General features: G+C 45.9%; 1 protein-coding gene across 1 annotated transcript in view; it reads right to left on the bottom strand.

The window, feature by feature from the left end:
• Positions 1 to 3,934, bottom strand: part of Znf618 (zinc finger protein 618) — a 78,457-nt gene extending 74,523 nt beyond the window's left edge. The window contains exon 1 of the mRNA XM_055611720.1: positions 3,884 to 3,934. The gene's annotated coding sequence lies outside the window, so the exon portion shown is untranslated. The remainder of the gene's footprint in view (positions 1 to 3,883) is intronic.
• Between the last annotated feature and the right edge of the window lie 16,232 nt (positions 3,935 to 20,166).

Raw genomic sequence — 20,166 nt, 5'->3', positions numbered from 1 at the left:
GAATGAATGAATGAATGAATGAATGAATGAATGAATGAATGAATGAATGATGAGACCTGGCTTTTCTATCTTCAGGATCCTGTGCACCTGTCACATGCAAGTGAGAGGCTGACCCTCTTCTATTTCTGGCTGTCTGGAAGGTTTGACCAGATCACTAGGACCTTTCCACCCTGGAAACCTTCCATACACAAAATGGGCACAGTTCTTCAAGATGGTGCCCCTAGAGCTGTCTGTATATACTTAATTATGATGCCTGCATTTGCTCCACAACTTTGCAGTCAAGGCCTCTGCCCCTTGCAACAAGCAGCCTTTGGCTGCTGTGGTGGTGCGTGTGTGCAACCTGCACATCAGATCAGCAGCCACCAAGTGCTGGATCACCGGTTTATAAAAGGGAGAACTGCCGACTACACTTGCCTGTTCCTTAAACCAGAGACGCTGTCTCTCCCGTCCCCCTCAACTCTAATTCCAACTCAAATTCTTTAGCAGCCCATGCTATTGGTTTTGGGATTAACCAGAGGCCCTCAGGAAAAATAACAAAATTGTGTGTTCTGGGCCAAAAAGAGATTGCAGGGATGAAAGGGCACTTGGTAAAGGAATAGGGCACCATGAAGACTGGGAGCATGGGTGTAAAGGGGTGACTGTCCATCCTTCAGGGTCATTTGTGCCCATGGCTCACCAGCCTCAGTCTTGACTTTTGGGGAAGGACCCTGAAACCTTCATTTTTCCATCTGAAGCTGGCTCTGAAAGCTCTAATGTTCCAGGGTCCAGCATACCCTACCTGGCCAGGACCACACTCTGTAGAGGCATTAGCTAAGGTTCTCTTGATGCTTTAACGTGTCAGTCATCCCAGGGGACCCTGAGCTATGCATCAGCCGCAGCGTGGTCATGTGGAGCAGCAGTTCTCAGCCTGTGCATGGCAACCCTTTGGGGCAGAATGACCGACCCTCTCAGAGGGCGCCTAAGGCCGTCTGCATATCAGATAGTTACACCATGAGTCACAATAGTAACAAAATACAATTATGAAGGAACAACAAAAATAATGTTATGGTTGGGGTCACCACAACAAAAGGAACTGCATTAAAGGGTCGCAGCATTAGGAAGGTTGAGAACCACTGATCTAGAGAATCCTGTCAGTTCCAATCATGGAATCATAATACGTAACTGGGAACCCTTTCCTTTCTGCCCTTCTCTATTGCCTTTCTTTTTCTATTTTCAGACAGGACGTCCCTAAGTTATTGAGGCTGGTCTTGAGCTCATTCTGCAACCCAGGTAGACCTTAAACTCATAATCTTCTGTCTCTCGGCCTTCCAAGTAGCTAGGATGGCAAGTCTACACAACCAGCCCAGCTACCCACTAGATAGCAACGCCCTCCCCCCAGACCTCTAACTGGCTACTGAACTCTTAGCTGAGCCCCTCCACCTAAAAAAGCTGGACAGCTGAGTGGGCAAAGACATCAGAGAAGTCAGAGGTAGCCTGGCCCTCCTGTATCTTTCCAACTGAGCCACCTTAGGCCCATCAATCCCTCTACCTCAGCTTCCTCAGAGAAAACTCAGAATAATACAAACACATCCCTCATAAGGGGTTCAGTCCCTAAATATATGTGATGGAGAGGCCAGGCTGGTCAGTAAAAGGTACCACACATATCTCTTCTTCTACCCTTCTCCAGGCAGGAATCAATCTCTATATTCTTCCATCGACTACAGTCATGAAACTGTAGTCAATTCATAGCCACCACCACTAGCACTATGGGAAAACCCACCTGTGTGCTCTGGTTACAATGAGCCAGATATGTGCTCTGGAGTGGGAAAGGTTAATGTATTAGATGATGAACACAAGCACCACAACCCTACTGGAGTGACCGTGTGGATGACTCTTCATTTCCCTGCAGGGCTGTGGACACAGCACTTAGAATAGTGCCTGGCATACAGCAGCCACACAAGCTGGCTGGCCCACTACTGCCTGCTCTCTGAGTATACAGCACAGAGCACACAGCAGGAGGCCTACCACAGCAGGTGCAAGACAGGTATGGACAACAGCCTCACCTGAGGGTAGGAGAGAGGAAGGCACCATCTCTGTTAAGTTCAAAGTCTGGCACCGCCACCCATTCTCTTAATGACCCTGAGCAGGATAGGTCCTTGCCATGGCCTCATTGTCTCCACATGTACAATGAGATGGTAGATTATATAAATTTCCAGGCCCCTTTCAGTCCTGAACTTCTGATCCAAGAGCACTTGCAAGAGTTACCGTTCTGGCTAATGAGCCACTGCTTTGGAGGCCGTGGACTTACACACAAAGTCCACCACCAGATTCCAGGAAAAGTTGTATCCTGGGCACAGATGGCTGCAAGCTTATTACCAGCACTATTTACCACCAATGTTCCCAGGCCTGGCCACCTGAGTGCTTAACTGTCAACTTGATTTAGCCTAGAATCACCTGAGAGTCTCAAATGAGGAACTGTCTGCATTGGATTAGCCTGTAGGCATACACCCGTGGGCACTGTCCTGCCTTAACTGGGCGCTACCCACTGTGGGGAGCAGCATTCTCTGGGCAGGGGTTCCCAAGTTCTATACAAAATCAGGCTGAGCACAAATGAGCACGTGAGTGAGCATGCATGCGTGGTTTCATTTCCCCCTGCTCTTGACTGCCATGACGGACTGTTTCAGGATACTCTACACCAGCTTCCTTACATCAACTTTGCCCTGGTTTGTGAGCTAAAATACACCCTCTCCTCTAAGCTGTTCCTGTCAGAATATTTTATCATAGGAACATAACAAAACACTTTCCTCCATTCCAGCCCACACTCGGCTCCCCCATCACCCCACTTACCCCTCTCTTGCACTGTGTAAAATATCTACGTGACCCCACAAGTTCACATGGGTTGGAGGGACCTCCCTCCTGGTGTCATGACCCCCACCTCACCATACAAAAGGCTGCTGCAACAAGGCTGGACACACTGCCTATTAGCTCAAAGAGCACACTTCCCAGGGATTTCCAAAGGTGTTCCAAGGGACACTCACTAAGTAGGTGAGTCCCAAAGGGACAGTCCCCTGGTTCATTGCCACCCCTTCTCAGCTCTGTTCTTCCCACCCAAGCAGGCACATAACCACATCTAAGGCTAAAACATCCCACAACAACAAAATCTGGTTGAGGTTGTTTACTGCGGTGTTCTCCTGGTAAATCTGGCCACAGAAAGAGCCTTCTTCATTCCTCTCACAAAAAAAAAAAAAAAAAAAAAAAAAAAAATCAACATTTCTTTGTGGCACTCATCTAGCCCAGCAGGTAACCCCTGACTGTATGTGCCACAGAGGCATCTCTCTTCTCTGTCATTTACCTTCTTCTGCCTCCAAGGCCTCAAAGGCCAAAGGGTCACTCCAGATTTACCCAAGACACAGCAGTACCTACCACCAGTGTTAACCTTACCAAGTGTCAACTGGGCAACACCACAGCTTGGGATGTATGGTCATGCCTTTCCATCTTCCTCCCTTCTCTGGCAATACTAACCTGGTTCTCCTCTGGCCTTCCCCTCCCATCTCCTGCCAACCGACTTCATGAGTGAAGATGAAGCCCTCGTCCAGCACATGGACAGCCCACTGCCTTGCTTTGGAGTGATGGGTTCAGAAAAATAAGCCCAAGTATTTGGGCGCAGGGGTGCCATGCTTCTGGTGTCCTGAAGTTGCCACTCTATCTGCTGAGCTCCCGTTGTTGCTCACCCTAACTTCAGCAGCCACTGGCTAGGTTCTCCAATGAGTCGTCACCGATGCCCACAGAGGGCACATGGGAAAACTGCCCACCAGCTCATATCCTCGGGGATGCCCAGATGCTTCTCATCCTTCCAGGGACCAAGAACAGGGGCAGAGAGGGTGTGGTGTGCGGAGGGATGTACCTGCTAACCGTGCTTTTCCTTCCAGCTGCACTGGCTCCGTCAGCCTGCAAAAGAAACCCAGAATACATCATCAGCCAAGGCAAAAGACACAGAGTCTCGGTACCATTACCCCCCTGGGTGGCTTGCCCACAGAACACTGGCCTTCAGAGAGTTAGACAGGCTTACAAACTGCTGCTCCATCCCTCCAGGCAAGAGAACCTGCCCCAATGGCAAAAGGGACTCACGACACCTGCCCACCTCATCTGCTTTGGCCCTTTAAATCCAGTGGATCACCCACCGACAACACAAGCTCCCACTGCCAGCGCAAAGCCAGCAACCACATGCCCTGGGGATGCGGTGAGAAGTAAGTAACTAGTTAAATCTGAGATTGAATTGCTCTGTTTTTATTTTCAGCTGGGATTTCCAATAAAACAGTGGCTGCAGATTTATTTCTACCAACCGGAGGGGGAAATCCCATTATGTTAAAATATTCTGTCCCCCAACCCTATGAGCAGAGGAAAGCAAGAGAAGGCCAGCTCTTAATCTTTTTATTTGGGGGTGGGGGGACAGGGAGATATGGCTGACCAAATGAAATGTTCGCAAATCAGGAAATTCTGGTTCAAATAAAGAGACTATGGCCCTGGGATCTGCTTCCAGTCTTATGAGGATGTACTGACAACGGCCTGGGGTCATGACTCTTAGTCCAGGGCTCAGAGGATTTTGGCACTGAGACCAAAGGGGGCCACAGGATCCTCCTCCACCACTGGCTACAAGTAATGCCCTTCCTGGCTCTCTCAAAATACCAGCAACCATAGTAATTTGAGAACAATGTGCCCAAGGCTCAAGAGCATATGCCCTGTTATCCAGAATGAAGAGGACCCACGGCACACATTCCTGGCAGGGTCTATGGTACACCCTGCTACCTCCGTGATAAAACATGCACATAGCCACTCTTCGTGGATTCCTGAATGACACTCACCCCTGCCTCAGGTCAAATTCTACTGCTCAAAGGTCTTTTTGTTTCCAAGCTTTCTAATTTGCAGAACTGTGGATGAAGGGCTGAGAACCTAAAGTAAAAACAGCAGCAACCTTCTGATGTGTGCTTACAAGAGGTTAAAAACTGGTGAACCCACAAGGCTGTATTTGACTCAAACAAATCGTCAATATATAAAAAGAGTGAAATCTCCTAAAGGCCACGTTCTCAGGTTCACCTAAACCAAACCAAACCAAAACACCAAGTAATCCAGTCACCTTCAGGCCTGCAGGGTAACTGGCAAATAGTGGTGACATTCCTGCTCATCCACAGTCCCCGCTCCTCCCTCATCTTAGATCCAGCATCTGCTTGGTCCCTGTGAGTGTCACTATAGACTCCCCTTGCCTCCTGAGTGCCAGAGTAGCGCATGAATGTCTCTCTTCCCCTGTCAAGCTCACTGCTGGTCCCCACTCAGAGACTCAAAGACTTTGTTCATCCACAGTCCCACATTTAAGAGTCTAGACCAAGGGCACTCCAAAAGCCCCTTTCTCAGGCCTAGAACCCTTTGTTTTCTGCCAATGGTTGGAAAGAGCAAAGTGACACCATGGAGTACCCAATCACCACATACGGACAATTACCACATACAGACAAATACAGACAATTTAAAGACAGGAATGAATGGCTTAAAGTCACACACATATGGTTTGGAAAGAACCTGTGATTTCAGAAGAAAGAAGGTGGAAAGAAGTCTGTTATTTCATGGAAGGGAAAGGAATGAGGTCAACTACAGCCTCTTCCCTTCTCCTAGTCCTCAAACTTGGCTGCTTTTGTGTTCAGGTCCTACTAAGCAGAAGACATTTGACCCTGAGAGTTTTAAGACATTGTAAATTCCAAATAATTTCTTCCTTTCAGAGTGAACTCATGGAGATCTGCTTGCCTCTGCCTCCTAAGTGCTGGGACTAAAGGTGTGCCACCATGACCAGCTTCAGATACACTTTTAATGTTGTCTTTTCATCACAATTTTTAAAAAACTTTATTATCTCTGTTTATGTGTATGTCTACATGAGTTTATGTTCAGCACACGTATACAGGTGCCTGCAGAGGCCAGAAGGTGTCAGATTCCCTGGAGCTGGTGTTACAGGTAGTTGTGAGCTGCCTTAGTGGGTGCTAGGAACCAAACTCTGGTCCTCTGAAAGAGCATTAAGTGCTATTAAATGCTGAGCCATCTCTCTAGCCCTTTCTATCACAATTTTATGCCAGGTTGGCTAGATCCAACACAGTGACTGTGCAGCAGAAAGGGAGAATGAATGTTCTGGATCTGTTTGGAGTGACAGTCTTCACCTGCTTCTCTGTCACTGCTTAATTGTTTTTGTTTTGTTTAATAAGTGACAAAGACAAAATGTTCCCAACTATTCAAACTATTGTTGAAACAAGTCCTTTTGCAAAGAACTGGTGAGTGTGTGTGTTGGGGGTGGGGCACCAGGTACCAGAGCTGCTAAAGGAAGGACTATTTGGACTGAGAAATACCCTCCCATAGTGGTTATGTGCCAGTGCTGGGAAAGGATGGAGAATGGATGGGCAATGGACACAGTAGTGAGACTCCAAGATAATATGTCACTATCACAACAGCACATGGCAAGCACAGCATTTGTGACTGGCAGGAGACAGAGATAACTATGGTCACATATGTAAAAGTATTTAGTGTGGACTCAGTAGTAATAATCATTAGCAGTCCCAAAAGCAGTTACAGAAGCCAACACTTACACGGTCTAGAAAACAAAGGCTCCGGAAAACAAAATGTTGCCTGAATAAGCTGCAGAGCCAGCCTGGACTGCCCCGAATCCCTTGCTCAAGATGACATCTCAACAGTTCTACCAGCCCACCACAATCCTAAGACTATCCCAATGGCCTAGGTGATGCGGGTTACAGTTTAGCATCAGGCTTAGGGAAGGCCCACGGTATAACAGCTCAAAGAATGTGACTGCTGTGGTCACATGCCATCTCTGCTAAGAGAATGTGTGCTCTAAATAGAGGTAGCTTCTCCCTCAGTCTGTCTGGGTCTCACTGTGAACCTCAAGCAAGCTTCCTCTAAACTGAGGCTCTCCACAGGTCAAAATGGGGCAAGCACAGAGGGCTAAATTAGATCCCTCCCTTTCCCTGCCACATCTGCCACTCCGAGCTGAGTTGACCCAACCTCTATCACCAATGAGATATGAAGGTGATGGGCCCATGGGGAACCCTCCTCTTCCTGCTGGCTGTGGGTAGAGATGTTGGCCCTCCAGTCCCTATCTGGTACCCCACCTCTTTACCAGCTCCTCCACTCCCTACCCCCCAGTTTTTCCAGCACCTGGGCAAGGCTATTTTTGGTTTCCTTCCTCCCTGTTTCCCTCCCAAATGCATGTTAAGTTGTTCTTTTCCATTCTCTTATTAAGGGTTTTCTTGGAAAGAAAATATTATTCCAAACCCAGAAATTTTATTTCTAAATTTGTGCAAATGTAAGTTGTAAGACATTAGCTGCATTTCACATTTTGTGCAAATGGCAGAAACAGGCAATTCGTGTGCTACGGGGATGGGGGCTGGCCAACGATTTCGATAAAATAAACCCTTTTTTAATTTAAATGCTAATGCACTGAATTAAAATTTAATAACTGAGGAAATTGAAAAGCCGAGCAGGAATATTGGAAATAAATCCAAGCAGAAACAGCTGAAATTAAAAATTCTAGAGAGTGGGAGGACAGCAGCTAAGCTGTCTTATATGATTACATTTTTTTTTTTTTCAGAATGAAGCAAAAAAAAAAAAAAAAAATCCTATCTCTCGCTGGCTCTAGGGCAGTAAATCCACAGCGCTGTGATTTATTGCTCAATTTTCCTGAGGGAAAAAGGCTTTCTTTCATGCTGAAATATTTCATAAATTTCAAGCCAGCATAAATTCTTAATTTAAAAGTTATGGAGGTCACATTTAGTGCATGGGTACAGTTCCAAAATCTTAAAGGCATAGCAGCAACCAAAACAGAAAAAGGGGGGGGGGGCAGAATATGAGCATTTTCTCTCTCTCTTTCTTTTCCTTTATTTTTTTTTCCCAATTTGGTTTCAATTCACAAGTTGCGATTTCATTCTTAAAGATTCTTTCTGGATGGACAGAACCCAACCAAGCATATGGAGAACTGGTGTGTGTTTAGAAATCAGCTGTAAAAGATGAAGAAATAAAGATTTAACTCAATTATGAAAAGGTTTTTTTTTTTTTTGGTTTTTGTTTGTTTGTTTCTTTTTTGTAAACCCACTTGAGGAATTTCTGGTAAAAATTTGCTCCTTTCCCTGGACAGGAAGGGGTGAGGGTGGGGGAGGGTGGCCAATGTAATTGCTTCTCTTAGATCTCCAATCTTTTGTGCACTGTGATATATTCATTTGTTATACAGCTGTTCAGTGGCGGAAAGAATGCTGGGGCGCCCATAATTCTAAGCAAATCAATCAAAAATTAATGATTTGTCATGCTTGCACAATGGAGGAAAAACAGCTCCTTGGGTCCTGGCTGCCTGATCTCCAAGAATGAAATGTCTTTCTGTGGTAAGAGCGCAGAGCCAGAGGCTGGGGCGGCAGTACACATGTGGTCCCCACCTCCAGGACGGGGTGGAAGGGCCACCATCCTGGAGTGAGCATGTCCAAGATGGCACCAGGACAGGCCCTGCATGGAGCATTCCTGGAGTGGTATAATTAGGGTCTGGGCTTTGCTATCCCCACCCCCCATGGCAACTTGAAAATCACTTCCTCTCTGGAGGACTGACGAGCTCTCCTCCCCCAACTAGGGTTAAGTTGTCCCTGTGCATTGTTCTCCTAGCTCTGCTAAGATACCACCATCACCTTCTACCCGCGCCACCGGGGCTGGGGCCCCCCTTCTGGGGGTGCCTGATGTACCCCAGACTGTGTGCCACTTCTGTCTCCAGCACCCAGCTCAGGAAGAGAGCTCAACAAATACTGTTGGGTGTACTTATAGGGATTATTGCTCAGGAAATTCTGATTGTAAGGTGGCCCTGATGAACAAACCTCACTGGGAATGCAGCACAGATGAAATGTGCGTGAATGCGCACACGCACACACACACACACACACACACACACAGGCATGTGCACTTACATGTGTGGAGGCAAGAGGTCAGTATGAAGTATTTGCTTCAGGTACTTTCTCTTACTTTTTGAGACAAGGTCTCTCAAAGAGCCAGCCAGGAGCTGCCTGTCTTCACTCCCTCAGTGTTGGGATTCCAGGTGCACGCTGCTCCTTATCTTTTATCGGGGCGCTAGGATCTGGACTCAGGTCCTCATGCTGATGCTGCAAGCCCTTTACCAACTGAGCCATCAACCCAGGCTGTATCAACTAGGCTTTAATAATCAGCCACCCCTCACCCACTCTGTAGGTATTTCATGAAAACCTCCTCACTATGTGTCTAGTACCTCACTGAGTTCTGAACAAATCCCCAGTGGTCAGTGTACTTTGCTGCTTGCTGTATCCCCAGGAACTGGAAACACCCAGGTGAAAAAAAGCTCTCTTCATACTCCATCATACCAATTCACACAAAGATCACATTCTTAGGTGTCCATAAAATATATGTGTATATATGTGTGTATCCACATTTAGTTTGTATGTTCAAAAGGTTTAAATTAAATTTAAACAAAATTAGAATTATTTTTATGTCAACTGGTATGCTCAGTCCTGTAGGAAAGGTAAAGCCTAGCAGCAAGAAGCAGCTATCAGAGCCCCGGAACCTGCCCAGGGGCCAATTCTGTTCCTGACTATTTATGGGGGACAGTCAAGGAACTGGAGCCAGGTCAACAGGTCCTTTTCCTTTCCAGAAGACAGCATACCTCCAAATTGTCACATAACTTTCTACCTTCCCCAAAAAGCAAGGGCTCAAACAGGAAGTCATCTGCCCATCACTCATAAAGAGCCTCCCACGAGCATACCCACCCTCATAGCAGAGTCAAGTGACAGGTAGCATGGTTAGATGTAATCAGTAAAATATATATTGTTCTTAAAGGGTTCTGTGCAGGGGCAGACAAAGGTGGAGAAGCCAGGAATGCTGGGCACCAGGCCAGGCTGTGGGTTGTGAACAGAATTAAAAGTAGTCAGGGTAGACACCACTGAGAGTAAACTAGGAGGAGGTGAAGCCCGGGTCATGAGGTATCTAGGTCAGCGTAAATGGCCACTGCAAAGTCCACAGACCAGGAATGTGAACAGTGTGCTCGTGACCAGAAAGGTTGCTGAATGGGTGGAGAAGTAATGAAAAGTCAGCTCCCACAGGGCCCTAAGAGGCCACTAAAAGGTTGGTTTTTTGTTTTGTTTTGTTTGTTTGTTTGTTTTATCCTGGGGAGACATAAAAAGGGTTTGGCAATCTGACTTCCATTTCAGAAAAAGTACAGTAGTGATTGTGTTGAAAACAGGCCCTGAGCAGGAGGCTCCTGATGGGGTCCAGTGAGTGATGGTGGCTGCGGTGTGTCAACAGAGGGAGTAGGGAAAAGAAACAGAACAGGACTCACTCAAGAAATGGATGTAGAGAGAGAAAATAGGAAGGAAAATTAAAAAAAAAAACTAGAACAGGAACACCAATAAAAAATGGAAAGCTTTCTGGTATCCAATGTTAGCCCAAATGTCACATGGAGGGGCTACGGATTGTGCCGTGTGGACTCTCCTGAAGATCCTGTAGAGGAGACACCACTATTAAGCACACCCTTCTGACAGCAATGAACCCAGCAGCCACAGGGCCCAAAGAAAAGTTCAGTGCCACACGGCTGTGAGCAGCTGGCTGGGCGCACAGTTCTCCTCACTCTATGTCCATTTCCTGTATGCATTTGGACCTTTGTCTCCAAAGCCTTGAAGCGAAATCTGGATCCAAGCAAAGTGGATGAAGTGTCTTCTACCTCACCTCCTGACCCCACTCAGGATCAGGGAGTCTGCACTTTTATTCCCTTGCTGTTCCTGAAAACATCCATGAAAATAGGTTGAGCCAAATTATAAAAGAGGTTCTGTTCCCCCAAACTGACCATACTCCCTGCTTAGGCCACGTTTCTCAGACTCACTCTATTTATTTTATTTATATAATACTTGGGTTTCAAATTTGTGTCTTATTTCCCAACTGCCCATGGTTGCTCAAAGCCACTGACTGCCTTGGACTGCAAGCCTGAGGGGGGAGTAGGGTTGAACAGAGAAGATTCAGAGAAGAAAGAACTGGAGCTCAGATGAGTTTCATTTCCAGTAAACACATAGGTGTTTTAGCAAGGCCTTCGGGAGACCTCAAGCAAACATGGTCTTTATTCATTCATGCCGATATTTCTGCATATTACTACCTACAAAGGAATGGGTGCTGGGACAAATACCAGGGAACCCAAAAGAACAGTTGAGAGAAGAGGCAATGGCGACTACTTCATGACAATGATGATGTAATGACTTCTGTCACCAATGGCTACTGTTATCACCAGTATTCTCAAAAGAGAAAGCAAGGCTCCAAGCACACCTCTAGCAACAGGACATAACAGGACTGCCAGTCCATAGGGCTTCCCTGAGGGAGGCAAAGAGGGTGTGGCATTTAGACTGAGTGGAGGAAGTAAAAGATACAGGCACTAATGGAGCATGCACAAGCCAACTGGAGGGAGCATCGGCACACCAGGTGCGGGGCAGAGAAAAAGGCATGTTGTCCACGCTGCAGCCATCATCTCTGGAGGTGAGTAGCATTGTATACAGGCTCTCACCAAGTGGTCCTGACTAGACCCCTAGGTCGGAGCACAGGCCACCCCCTGGGCAAGGCTCGACCAACTAAGATGGCATGAAGAAAGTGTCCCAATACCAAGCAGGCACATGGGAGTTGCTCAGACAGTGGCAAGATTTGTTGCTACTTTGCAAAATAGAGTTCTGTGCTGTTAAGAAGTCCCCACCATTCTCCCAGCCTGGGCAGAGGGTGGCCCGCCTACTTGCACAGACATATAAACAAGGGAAGAAGAGAAGATACAAGAAGCACCTCTGATGGGACCTTAGAGGTGGCAGCAGCCCCCTGCACTGCCAGGTAGAACTCTCCAGGCTGCACGGCCCTGGTCCTTACTCCAGGGACTAGTTGTCACCTCTATAACTGGAACCCCAAGTCTATTCATGAATCCAAAGGTGCTGAGATGGCTCCAGTTCTCAATGGGGTCATGCCTTCCCCTCACTGGGAGCATCGCACACTTCTAAAATGCTGCTTCAGAAAGTGAGTTCTCCTGGTTCAGGCCCAGCAAGATGCTGTGGTTTTTAAATATAGTAAACTCATTTTATCATTTCAAAGGACAGCCAGAGATGGTATGGGGGCCCTTATCTATCTTTCATATTAAACATAGAGATGCTGTCAGAATTCTGTCTTCAAAGCAGCTCAGCCCAGACAGAGCTCTTGAAGTAGGTGGGGCCAAAAGTGGAAGCTAAGGCAGGGGCAGCTCAGGTCTGAGGAACCGCACAACTCTCAGGCTCAAGCCACAGCACGGAGAAGAAATCATAGGCAAAGGCAGGAGTGGCCTCCCTGACAGTCAGCATGAGCACAGGCCAACCATCTAGAGTGGCCCACCTCCTTTCTCTGTAACATGAAGGTGGCAGGTGTGCCCACCTCTCCTGGCTATGGTAAGGATGAAATAAGTTCATCAGTCACATGCTCCAAATGGGGTCTCCCATTCAAGGCTATGTCAGCACCATTAATGCAGCAGGAAGAGCCCTGATAACATGGCAATGCAGGAGCAGCTGAGGGTGACATGTGGCCATTTTTCATGTTCTCTGCCATTCTGCAATATAAGGAAAGTCCTGATGGCCAGGCAAAGCTGGATACAGAGACCAGTTGAGAAAAGCTCACAGGACTTGGGCCTGGACTGTCCCACTCTGACAGCTGCCTGATTCCCAGGCTGCAAGGTGACCTTGGAGAGTGACTTTCTCTGTCTTCTGTAGCACACAGGCTCCTCTGGGTACATCAATGCTGCTCTATTTGTTTTCTTAAACAAAAAAGAAAAAGAAGAAAAAAAAAAGCTTCTCTTTACAGTCACACAGTTAACCTCTCAGTTTACAGAAGAATGAGTCATGTGACCAAATTCTACAAAAATTCTCTCTCCAGGTTTATGATTTTAGAGAAAACTCCAGGGAAAACTGCCTGGAGCAAGTTAAAACCAGATCAGCCATAAACCATGTCCTGGCACACTCTCTCCATGCCAAGACTCAGATTACTCATTAAATACATGATAAATATTCACTTCAGATCAGCAGGAAGTGGGGGAGGGGCACACAAAAAAAGAAAACTTTTTTTTTTTTTTGGTTTCCTGGAGAGAAAAACAAAATCTATTATAAATACAGGAAGGACTGTGAAGTCTGAATGAGAAGAGCAGGAATGGTGGGACAGCGCTGTCTTTAAGTGAGCTGGGTGGAAGAGGCCCTCCAGTGCTTCAGGAGCAGACTTGAGGGTTGAGCACCCTCTGTAAACTGCCTGGGAGAGCTTTCCAGGCAACACAAGAGCCTGTTGGGATGGTGCTCCCGGCCCAGTTCACTCATTTGCCCAATGCCAGATCAGAAACCTCTCAAACCCTCTAACACTGACAAGTGAAACTGGGTAGACTTGCATTCAATTTCTGGCAGGACAATTAAGCTCTGTGACCTTGTTCCAGTCACATTCTGTCTCTGAGTCTCCTTTTCCTCCAATGTCAAGTAAAGATTAAAACTCAGCTCTTTCACAGGGCTGTCAGGACATTTTTAGTCAGTGCTAAAATGTTCCATGACCCGCAGACCTGAAGAGCGTCATTCCGATGACACAGATGGTAAAATATGAAATTATTGTAGTAAAAAAAAAAAAATCCTGATTACTCTAGCAAGACAGATTTTGTATAATGATTTTCAGCATGCAATATGGTGGCTGACCGCCGGGTTTAAGCCCTGGCTCCCTTATTCAAAATCTTTGTGACACTAGGTGACACATTAACTCATGACTCAGTTTCCTCATCTGCCAAAGGGGGATAATAACAGCACTCATTTCACAGGCTTACTGAGGACAAATACAAAGCTCTAAACAGTGGTTGACACACATTGAAACCTACATAGAGAATGACCTCTTACTAAAATGATGCTTCAGACTTCATAAAACCATTACTTATTCCCCAGAGTGATGAGGCACAACTATAATCCCAGCAGTCAGGAGACTGTGACAGAGGAAGCAAGACTTCAAGGCCAACTATTCTGACTATAAACTCAAAAGAAAATGAAAAATATATATACAGATAAACAAGAGATAATATATATTTTCATTGACAAATAGGGCAAGTCCTTTTTTTCACCAAACTTCAGTTTCCCCAAGTAAAGAGAAATTTGACAAAATGGGCTTTGTGGGCTCTACCAGGTCTGAAGCTTCCCGATTCTGTTGTCTCTTTGTCCTGCTGTCTTGCTGTCTAGGTTATTCTGACCAGGAAGTCCTCACTGATCATAGGGACAGCAGCACTGAGGACCTAGGACACTGAGGTCCACCATCACCTTCTGCAGTCTTGTTCCCAGCCACACTGTAGGTGCCCTGAGGATAGCTAGGTGTTTTCTGCTTTGTGGCTCTACTGCCTCCAAGGGAAGCGCTGTGTTACATGTGGGTAGGGCTTCATGAGACTGGTTGAAAACATAAATGAATTGTACTGCCAATACTGAGAGAACTATGGTTCTAACTGGGGTCTAGGGAATCATCTAGTCCAAGAATGGCAAGCAGGTTTTATTTCCGTGCCAATTTTAATCAATTAGTAGTGGCTGCCTGGGACAATGTGCCCAGAGAATTGCAGGGCCACATTAGAGCTCTGCTGGAGAGTGCTGGGATCTATTACTGATGCCTGCAGTGAACTGAGCTGAGGATGTTAGCCTGCTTACACCTCTAAACCACTCCAACATTCTCTGTACAGATGGAGATACTAAGTCTTCTGACCCCCAAACATCCTTTTCCAGCTCATCACAATTCAAAACATCCCAACACAGTAGAGTTTGCTGCTTTTAAATTTTGGAATATATATGTGTGTGTGTGTGTATAATTATATATATATATATATTATATATTATATACACATTTATATACACACATATATAATTAAGTTGCTTTTGGCCAGAGTGTTTTATCACAGCAACAGAATTAAACTAGAACAGCACAATACCAAATCTCCTGGACAATAATGCAGTGCTCCAGGTATGGCTTCCTGGAACTGGTCAGAGGATGGTTCTCAATACACACACACACACACACACACACACACACACACACACAGAGAGAGAGAGAGAGAGACAGAGAGATACCCAGAAACAAATCCAGAAAGTGTTTGTGTGTATGTATGTGTGTGTGTGTGTGTGAGAGAGAGAGAGAGAGAGAATTATAAAGGGCAAAGTAGATGTTCTAAGTCTTTTTTTTTTGTGTATATATATATTTAAAAAAGCCTGGAACACATGCTCCAAGTCGAAATCTTATGAATTCCTCTTGCAAAATAACTCCTGGCCAGCCAACCACAAGCTCTATAAATATACCACAAGATCAACAGTCCAGGCAAACTGGGGAAGGAGGAGAAACAACTGCATAATTTTTTTTCAAAATCAAAATAGTTCCTCTCTCAGTTGGAAAGGAAGGAGTCACCCACTTCCCAAAAAACCAAGAAGCCTTACAAAGCAAAGAAGATGGTAATTCTACACATCGCAGTGGGCGCCTGCTGGGAAATCTGGGCAGCCAGACTATTTTGAAATTATTCTATAATTCTGTTTTCTTCTCAAATGCAAAAAAAAAAAAAAAAAAGTGCTGTTCTGAATTCATTAGGGCAGCTGTGATCTTTTACAATGGCTTCCGCGAGACTGTACAGTGCTGGAGCGTCCAGCTAGTGCTTTGGGGTCCAACTGGTTGTATTTTTCGGCGATTGGTCCAAAACAAACAAATTGAATGAACAAACAAGCAAACAAACACTTTTTTAAGAAGTGGGAAAAATCACTGTGGGTCTTTTAAATTTAGGCAATTTAACATGCGGATCTGAGCTCAGACCCCTAACAGGGTCATGAAGCCTTTGACTAGGACCTTGATCTAGGACCTGGAGATGAAGAACTTGTGTTGGCAAAAGTTAGAGGTATTCGACATAAGTAAAATCACAGTCAGAGCTACCCAACAGGACCAGAAAGGGAGGGCTGCAGCCACACAGGAAACACCTCATGAAGCAGAGCCAGAGATGAGGGAAATCCTAAGCTTCTCCCTCTTCTATTCCAATCTCCCTACTAAATAGCCTATGGGATAAAGAAGTTATAGACCAGACAGCAAAGGCACCTGGGAAATGTAGTCCTCTTCCACAGCATAACTAGGAAAAGAAACTGTCAGAACTCAGAGAAGAGCTTTTCAGATATCAGGAATGCAACTAGACAGTGTGTGAAATGTATCCATAGTCTCTGACACGTGAGTGTCTACATGACCTCCATGGATATTTTCACCTCTAGCCTTTTCTGAGAGCCTACTGCTAACCAAAACCGTGGAAGGTTAGCTGCCCCAACCCACCCACCCGGAGCTCCAAGCAGCCAGGAAGCATCTCTTGACCAGACCAATCACTACCCTTAGGAACAGTAGCTCTGTAGGTTCCACCTACAAAGCCACTCCAAACCACTACAAGTTTCTGTTGTTGTTTAAGTTTGCTAAAGGCAATAGCATTCCTACCACATCAGGGCACAACCACAACCCTTGGGGTCTCTTTGTTCTGGCTATTGGGAAAGGCCTGATTTAGATACAGTCTATGGAAGACTGCCTTCAAGGCTCAGTTCCCACCTCTCCCAAGCCACAGGGGCTACCTCCCTCCCTGTTTTGTTAAAGCGCTTATGGCCTGAGCCATTCAAATAGTATTGATCAAGCAGCTGGATGCTCAGTCATCTTTTTATGGCCTGTCTTCTCAGCTGGGCTATCCATCTTCCCCAGCAGGGGCCATGCCTGTGTTCCCTGGGGTCCAAAGACAAGCCTGTCTACACAGCACCCTTAAAGAGGAAGGTGACTCGGGTCCTGGGAAGGCTGGGTCTGGGTGAGGGAGAAAGACATGTCCCATCAAGCCCTGTGCATCCATCTGCTTAGTGATGGGAAAAAGCTACATCCATGACTTCATTCAGTTCACTAGGCCAGAGTCATGCTTTCCATGTCAAAGAGGAATAAGAAGGCTTTGGGTCACTTTACTGAAAGTCAGAAAGTTAGAAGCAGTGAACAGATTTAAATTCTCATCTTCCAAGACAAATATCAAGTTCGTTCCTTTTCCAAGATCCACGTCCTGTTTCTCTTTCACAAACTGGGCTGATTTAATAGAATCATTCAATGATTCAATGAAAAAGAGGAGTTCATAAGTGTAAGGCTCTTAGATCAATGGCTGGCTCAGACCAAGATCTATGCAAGTAATGACTCCATTGTCTTCACTGCCACCATCCACACTGATATACCCATCACCAGTGTACTTATTTTCACAAGCCAACCTACCACAACATCCACAGTAAACAAAATGCAGACACAAAGTAGTAGACTATGGTAAAGATTTTATTTGAGCTGGGAATTATGGAAAGACTTAACAATTAAAAAAAAAAAACATTTGAAGACACAGCAATATTCTCTGAAGTCTACCCCAAACACTGACCTCTCTGTGCCAAGCATAACTGCATGTTTCAAAGCTAGATTTTCAGGTCCCCTGTCTGAACCCCCTGCTTCACTAGTGGATGTCTTCAGTATAAAAGATATGCCATGGATGCATGGCCTTTTGAGCCAGTAGCATGCTGAATACATAGAACATAAAGCCTGGAAGGGCAACAGGGCACACAGTCGTGTGTGTTTGAACACAGGCTGCAAGCCTCCCCGTTGGGTGCTACACCTCCTTGGATAGCCTGTATATGGGGCTCTAGGAACACAAGCACCAAGTATGAGCTTCCAGCCTGGTATGGAAAGATGAGCATTCCAGCCACCAGCTCACGGCTTAGTCCACACTTTTTGGCCAAGGCAGCAACCACCCATCCCACTAAGATCTAGAATGAGGATGTAGACTTTTGTCTTCACTGTCCCCTAGTGTCTCAAGCGTCACCATGCTCTAGTTTTAAGCCAGCACCATCACCACAGCCTTACCAGTTCCCAAATCCTTTGACTCCAAAATCTCATTCGGAGAAACTACACCTGTGAATACTGTACAAAAGAAGGGAAAAGTTTCATACACAAAGATGATCACTGTGCTATTTATATTAGAATTCTGGGACAGCCAAAATGAACATCAACAAATCCCTTCTTTCAAAGTCCTCAAGACAGATGCTTGTAATTGGTGGAGAGCTATGTAAAACATACATGCTAAAATGAAGTGACAAGAGCTTAACTAAAAGTATACAAAAACTTTATGTAGAGTGAACCAAAACCAAGGCATCAGGCATATGCACAAGATCCCAAAAGCAATTTTGCCCCAGAGGGTGTAAAGCCTTCCCCCTCCTCCCTGTTAGCCCCTTTACTGTCACTTAGGAGGAAACCTCACAATACTCTGAAGAGCTAGGCTACACATTACAAGGATAGACACTGAAACCATGTGACTGCAGAGTCCCAGCCTGCCCCAGCCTGAGGACTTGAAACCTTACAAAAACCTGCTCTGGGACTGACAAGGTGGCTTAGTCAGTAGAGGTGCTAACTGCGCACCTAACACTTGAGTTCACTCTCTGGGTACAACACGGTGGAGGGAGAGAACTGACTCACAGAAAGTAATCTCTGACCTCCACACATACATGAATGTCATGTGTATGATAATGTCATCCATGGAAGCCAGAGGATCGTCTGGAGGAAGTTTGATGTGGGTGCTGGGAACTGAACTTGAGTTCTCTAGAAAGGCAGTGAGAGTCCCTGACTGCTGAGCCATCTCCCTCCAGCCCCAACTTTCCCCTTCTGCGGTCCCTTCGGGCAGCAAATCTCCAGGCTAAGTAGCTCTGTGATGTAAAACACATACTGGGTCGGTTTTTATCCTATACGCAGTGGCAACCACAATAGTGTGCAGAAGAGCCTCTAACGTGCCAGCTTCCCAAGAGGCTCTTCATGTCTGATCTTGTCCATCAGCCTTGTTGTTAGGAGCCATTTATTCGCTGTACAGCTGGGGAAACGGAAATGTCAAAAGGTGACATGTCCTTCTGTTGGTAGAGAAGAGCTGGACTGAGCACACCTGCGGATGACAAATTGGCCCAATCACACACAGTCCAGGCTGGAATGGGAATGGGATCGGGCCACACTCCATCTCATGCTCACCAGGTAATTGTGTGGGAAAGGTTATCCGTGAACTAGTGATGCAGGCAGTTGGCAGGACACTTGTTGAGCAATTCAACCCACAGCATCCCATAAAGACAGAATCAGCACGTACCTGTAATCCCAGCACTCAGAAGGCTCAGGGCAGGAAGATCAGAAGTTCAAACACAATAACAAAATAGCCATGTCACTTTCCTGGGACTTCCTAGAGATTCTAGCACTATTACAATTTCATAGAAACAGAGGCTCAGATCAGTAAAGTCACGTGTCCTCAGTTACACTGTCCCAAGTGCAACAAGGCCAATATTTGAGCCCAAGCTTCTCTGGCCCTGAAGCCCACAACTCACTAAGTCATCCCACCTTTCCCTAAGAGTGTGTCACAAGAGTGTGTCGTCACAGACTTCAACATAAGAAATCATGTGCAGAGTCACTGCCCAGGTATGGTCAGCTGCCAAAGGCCATCAGCACAAGACAGCAGCCACTTCCTGATAGGGAAGACAGCAGCAGATTTGGAGGAAAGGGAGAGTAGCTTCCCAGTATGGCAATGGGAAAACAGGAGGAGAGGAAAGAGGACGTGGTCCTTTGGTCTTCGATACTTCTAGAAGATCCCAGATCTCCCTAAAGTTTCTCAGACTGGACTTCATCACCCACCTTTCATGCTCCCTATTTAAGGGCCACCAGCTTTGAGTCAAACTCTGCAGACCAAATATTTCATTTCCTTTATTCCCTTCTTCCTGGTTTCACAAGTGTTGTAAAAAGTTAATGAATCTATAAATTGCTCATTGGTTTTTAAAAAAAGGAAAAAAAGCTAATGGAAATTTAATGAAATACCAGTTCTACATCACTGATGGTAAGCCCAGAGCTGAAATACCAGGCACCAGGTATCCCAAATGGGGTGCCACCAGGTATAAAGACAGTCAATGAAAAGAAGCTCCAAGAAGATCTACACCTAAAATATGACAAGATCTCTCCACTGCAGACCTCAGAATCGCCATGAAGTGACATCTGTCATTCAATTGGGAAGTTATTTCTGAGACAAGAAAGATCACATAAAAAACACTTGTTTTC

This window comes from Psammomys obesus, unplaced genomic scaffold, assembly GCF_907164565.1.
Source record: "Psammomys obesus unplaced genomic scaffold, mPsaObe1.curated_primary_1811, whole genome shotgun sequence".
Lineage (NCBI taxonomy): Eukaryota > Metazoa > Chordata > Mammalia > Rodentia > Muridae > Psammomys > Psammomys obesus.
Note: the sequence above shows the minus strand (reverse complement) of the source record. Positions and strands in the feature narration are given on the sequence as shown.